Below are 6587 nucleotides of genomic sequence, written 5' to 3' on the forward strand. Positions count from 1 at the left end.
TATATTTAATATTTTTATATATCTATATATATATAATTCGGGTTTCGGGTTGCTTGACGTCTTTGCTCAAGCCTGCCCAAATTTAATTCGGACATCTGAATTTTTGTCAAAACCCATACTGAATTTGAAAATATTTTGTCCAATCTCTAAAAAAATTCGGATTGCTCGGGTCGCCCAAGTTACACCCCTAGAAAGCATAATCTAAAAGCACCTCATCGCCCTGCATATGACTAATCAGTTTTTTTTTTCCAAACTATTTTACCTAATAAACAGAAATACAATAAACAGTCTTTCACAATCCAAAACACAGACCACAAACAACTCATTTAAGCTACAGAACATACACGGTGTGAGTTAATGTGACACATGTTTCTTCCAATCTTGGGAATATTTCTGTGTTCATTGAAAAATGAAAACAAAAATAGAAAATGAAAACAGAATGTGAACTATGTAATTAACCACCTAATAGGACAATCCTACTTGATCACACCACCATGACACTCTTGAATCTTGTGTTTAAACAAAAACTCAAACCTTGACGTTACTCTATCCTAAGCAACTGGAAACAATAGAATCAACAACAGCATTATGCGTGCGAGCTCCTTTTCCAATCTTGGCTTTGAGAAAAGTTATGATGAAGAAGTCCTCAAATGTAGCCCAGAAACTGCATTCGCTTCTGAGATAGAGAAATCCTAGTCCTTATAAACCAGCTTTCTCAATGATCACTTCATGAAAACACTGGTTCAATGGAAAACCGAGCTTGGTGCCAAATTGGGCATCAGAGATATCAATACCTGGAACTTGGGCAATCGGGAGTCAAGAAAATGATGTCCTCCCCATGAAATGTGACATTTTAATGGGCACCCAATGCTGGAAGGAGCCAAGCTTTTGAAGCTTCCAGCCGGCCTCTCAATTCAAATATGATGGGATGACTAAAAATTCACTTGGGACATATTTAACCCAAATCCCCGTAAGGAAATATTAGTAACAAGTATTTCTTGTGTAATACAGAATAGACCATAATTTCATTCACTCGGTATATATATAAAACAGAAAGAACCATATAATGTCTTTTTTTCCCTCATAACTAATACAAGAAAAGCACAAACACAACTTTACAAGTTCCAGCAGACATTAAAATAAATAAATAAATAAAATAAATTAAAAGGTCATAACTTTAACTCGAGCTGCTACTGAATGTCTTTAGATTTCCACTACGAATTTTTGCCTTTATATGTTTCTTATTTATTTTTGATGAGTACCCTGAATTTCATTTTAAGTGTACAAAAGGGCCAAAACCCAAATACAAAAAAACAAGGGTGTGACCTCCAAACGACTAAATAAATAAAAAGGACTACACACTTCAGAACAAAAAGGCCAAAAGAACTTATAAATCCAAAGAACCTACAAAATAGCTGTCAAGAGTAGACACTTAGAACTTCATCTGTACAAATGGCCAAAAACAGCTTTTGAGACTATACAAAAGCTCCTCCATGCCTTGGAAAGTTTTCCTGTTCCATTCTATCCAAATAAGCCACGTCAAACAAAATAGGATCAGAAACCAGACCTCCTTCTCGGCCATCCTACTCTACCAGCCACACAGAACTCCTACCACATCATTTTGGAAAACCCAATTCATGCCAAACAACACCAAAACCAAGCCTTACACAAGCCACACCAATTTACATAAATATGGCACCTCCTAATAAAATCGTCAACAGTAAGAATCGTCTCATATGAAAGTGACCTCAGCATGCACCAATAACCCCAAGAGGATTCATATTTGGCCACCACCATGCTCCTCCAATATCTATCCCTCTTCATTAATTCCAAAGGTTCCAACTATCTCAATGGTTTTAAATCATCTCAATAAAATAATTTTCCGAATTAAACCAAACCAAGCCTTAAGTCCCATCAAATGGAATCGGCTATATGAATCCTTCTTCTCCATTTGACTCTATTCAAGGCCATATCGTTAGTCAAATTAAAGATATTCATATCTCTATTTACTACACTAGTCCACATCAATGTAGGTCTACCCTTTCTCCTAACACTTCCATCTACTGTCACTGTATCGCATCTCTTCACTACTGTCTCTGTTGGTCTCCATTATATATGACCAAACCATCTCAGTCTATTCTCTCTCAACTTATCTTCTATTGATACTACCCTTACCCATTCTCAAATATACTCATTCCTAATCTTTTCTAATCTTGCCACACACCCACCTAAGCATCCTCATCTCAGCAACACTCATCTTATCTACATGTTGTTTCTTAGTTGCCTAACATTCCGTCTCATACAACATCGTTGGTCTAATAGCTGTTCTATAGAACTCCCCTTTTAATCTAGTGGATACTTGTTTATCGCACAGTACCCCAGACACTCCTTCACTTAAGCCATTCCGCCTTAATTTTATGGCCCACATCCGCTCCAATCTCCTCAGCCGTCGTGATAATCGATCCTAAATAACAAAAATATTCACTCTTAGGTAATGCTTGATTCACTTCTCCTCTACTTCCATTGTTACTGATACTAAAATTACACTCCATGTCTTAGTTTTGCTTATCCTAAATCCTTTAGATTCAAGTGCTTCTCTCCAAGTCTCGAACTTAGTGTTAACTCCTTCTCTAGTTTTGTCCACCAACACGATATCATCTGCAAAAGGAATACACCATGGCACATAATTTTGAATATTTCTCGTCAACTCATCCATAACTAAAGCAAAAAGATAAGAATTTCAGGTTGATTCTTGGTGTAACCCTACAGTAATTGAAAATTCACTTGTCTCTCCAGTCAACGATCTAATAGTGGTCACCATGCCTTCATACATATCCTTAATCACATCAATATAACTTTTTGTCATCCCTTTCTTCTCTAACACCAACTAGATTATATCCCGAGACACTCTATCATATGCTTCCTTCAGATCGATAAAAATCGTATGAATGTCTCTTTTCTTTTCTCTATACTTTTCTATTACTCTTCTAAAAATATAAATCGCTTCAATTGTTGTCTTATCAGGCATAAATCCAAATTAATTCTCTGACACCTCTGTTATATCTTGCAATCAACGTTCCATCACTCTCTCCCACACTTTCATTAGATGACACATTAGCTTGATTCCTCCATAGTTGTTACAGTTCTGGACATCTCTTTTATTCTTATAAATTGGTACTAAGATCTTTCTAAATAACCTAGTCAACCAAGTCAATAAAATCTTCCTCCACTCCCTCTAGTATTTTCCTACTCAATAAAATCTTGCTAAATAATCTAGTCAACCAAACCACCCCTTTCTTATCCAAATATTTTCAAGCTTCAATAGAGATATCATCGGGTTCTAAAGTTTTATTTGATTTCATCTTCTTAAGTGCAATATCCACTACTTTTTTGACCTCCTTTCTTATTAGCCAATTTGTAACTCTGAAGTCTCCGTTTGTTTTCAGAGGTAGAATGGAAGGGATTCATAGTGAGGGGATTAAATAAAATTGTGTTTGTTTTGATGACAGTTGTTAGTGTAGGAATTGTTAAATTATTTTTATATAAAATAATAAAACAAATACAAAAAATTAAACATTAATGTTCAAAAAAAAAAAATCTCAATATGTAAAAAATAAAAAAAATTCTAATCCCCTCCTCACTATTTTTCTAATACCACCTCCACCTCCACCTCTACTTCCACTTCCATCTCTTCCATCGCAACCCCTTTTCCAACCTCCATCTTAATCCCCTCCTCCATCCTAATCCCTTCCCCAACTCTACAAACAAACACAACACTAAATAACCCCACCTCCATCCTAATCCCATTCCCTATGAAGCACGGACACGCATACAGACACGGACATGGGACATGGTAATTTTAAAAAAATGGAGACACGGACACGGCTGGAGACACGGCAAAAATTTTTTTATATAAATATTTTTATTTTAATACAAGTTAATTATTTTATTTAATTATTATATTTTTAAATAAATATGATTCTATTAATTTTTTATTTTATTTTATCTACTTTTTTTTTATTAATATATATATATTATATAAACTATAAGATATAAGATATGTTTTTTTATTAATATTAAATAAATACATATATATATATTATACCTAATAGATACATTAATATTAAACCTAATAAATATATAATATATATATTATATGAATCAGATCACATCAGAGCAGAGAGAACGCGATCGACGCGAGAGCAAGAGAGAGCGATCGACGCGATCGATGCGAGAGCGAGAGCGAGAGCGAGAGACGCGAGCGAGAAGGAAGGCGAGAGAGAGGGACGAGAGAGAGAGAGACTTACGGATGGAGGTCGACAGGCGAGTCAAAGTCGAGGTCATGGATGGAGGTCGATTGGCGAGAGAGAGAGAGACTTACGGTGGTCGACTGGATGGAGGTCGACAGGCGAGTCCACTGGATCGAAGACCAGGTTTGTCTATTGACCTTTGCTCTTCTCCTTTACTCTTCTCTTTTGCTCTTTGTGTCCAGATTTGGACACGCGTGTCCACCAAATCTGGACACCCATGTCCCCGCCGTGTCCTTGCAAAAAAAAATAATTAAATTAAAGGGACACGCCATCCGACGTGTCCCGTACGTGTCCCCGGCGTGTCCCCGTGTCAGACACCGCCCCGGCATGAAATCTGGCGTGTCCATGCTTCATAGCCCATTCCTTCCATTACACCCCAAAACAAACGTGGCCATCAGGTTTTCCTTAGTTCTATCATTCTGTCACTTTTTAAAACACTCTTTTTTCGTCTTTGCTACCGCTTGAACCTCCTCCCTCTACCACCAAGTTTCCCTAGAGTTGGGTCTTTTTTCTTTCGACTCTCCAAGAACTTCTCTTGAGATTCTCCTTATACAATTGGTCATCGAGTTCCACATAGTGTTAGCATCCCCTTCCAAGTCCCAAATACCTTCTTTATCCATTCTATTCTTAAATATTTCTAGTTTATTCCTTTTTAGGTCTCACCATCTCGTCCTACGACGCCCACTATCCTTCCTAGCTTGTTATTGCCCATTAAGGCATAAATCTAGTATAAAAATCCTATGTTGAGATGTTATGCTCTTTCTAGGAATCACCTTACAGTGCTGCATTTTAGACTATCCACTTTTCTTACTAGAAAGTAATTATTTGGCTCCTAATTGACCCACTCTTAAAGGTTATTAAATACTCATCTCTCTTCTTATACATAGTATTGGTCATTACCAGGTCAGAAGCCAACACAAAATCTAAAATACTCTATCCAGCCTCATTTCTATCACCAAAACTATACCCACCATGCGCCTTCTCATGGCTCCTAATTGACCCACACTTAAAGGTTATCAAATACTCATCTCTTTTCTTATACATAGTATTGGTCATTACCAGGTCAGCAGCCAACACAAAATCTAAAATACTCTATCCAGCCTCATTTCTATCACCAAAATCATACCCACCATGCACCCTCTCATATCCTAGTTTTTAGCTTCAGTCTTAAGAATAATTCCTTGTTTTCTCATTCTTTTTTTTAGGTCTCCCACGGTATTCCCAGATTTTTTGGACCCAGGACTAATCCGCTGAGGAAACTGCCGGGCGCATATGTGGGGTCCTCTCCCAAGGGGGTTTGCTGCATCCACAAAGGCTCAAATTCGAGAACTTTGCTTAAGCGACCCAAGTTCCTTTCCACTTGGACCAACCCCCATTGGTTTGTTTTCTCATTCTTAAGAACACATACATGCCATCATCGTTCTAACTTTTATTATCAGAATCTAACGATTTGTGATTCGATTCGCAATTTTTGCAAAATCGATACGAATCTATAAGTGAAACTATTTTAGAAGTGCATCTCTAATGAATCACATGATTCACAATCGATTCACGATTCAATTTACTTTTTACGATTCATGTAATTCTTAAAACTATCATGTTAGGCATATTTTGATTTTTTTTCCCCCTCAATTTTTTTAGTTAAAATGACATAATACAACTTCTAATAGTGTTTAGTATGAAAATAACCAATATATATGATTTGTTATTATTTTGGAGATCACTGAGGTTTCAATAAGATCCAATCAGTTTTAGATTCAGATTCAATCAGACCCAATGTTTTTATACCTATTTTTTTTCTTTAAAAAAAATTATAATGAATCTTCTAAATATGTTTAAAGTTAAGATGTTTGGACTTCAATATTACATGAGTGAGCCAAGGAGTTAAACCTAATGGTTCTATAAGGGGTTTTTTTTTTTTTCCTTGAGAAAATTGGTGAAAAGTCTAAATTAAAGAGGGTATAAGGCATTAGGTACAAGAAATATTTTTGTTGGTTTTGTTGGTGAGAAGTCTACCATTTGCGAAAAAATTTGGTGAGAAGTCCTTTTATTGATTTTGGAGGACATTTTGTTTTCAATTTTAAAAAGTGACGAGAGATTAGCCGGCGATACGGTGGTGTCAGATTGGCTAGGGTTTCTTCGACTGTGAAACACTTGGCGGCTAAGGGTTGGATCAAATCGGAGAGGACTTGGTGGATCAAGAGATGTCGGAGTCATCAGGGTCAATGGTGGAGGATCGTTAGAGTCGTCCAGTTCTCCACCTCCTCATACGCCTCT

This window comes from Camellia sinensis, chromosome 3 (genome assembly GCF_055761805.1).
Source record: "Camellia sinensis isolate YWXY chromosome 3, ASM5576180v1, whole genome shotgun sequence".
Classification (NCBI taxonomy): Eukaryota; Viridiplantae; Streptophyta; class Magnoliopsida; order Ericales; family Theaceae; genus Camellia; species Camellia sinensis.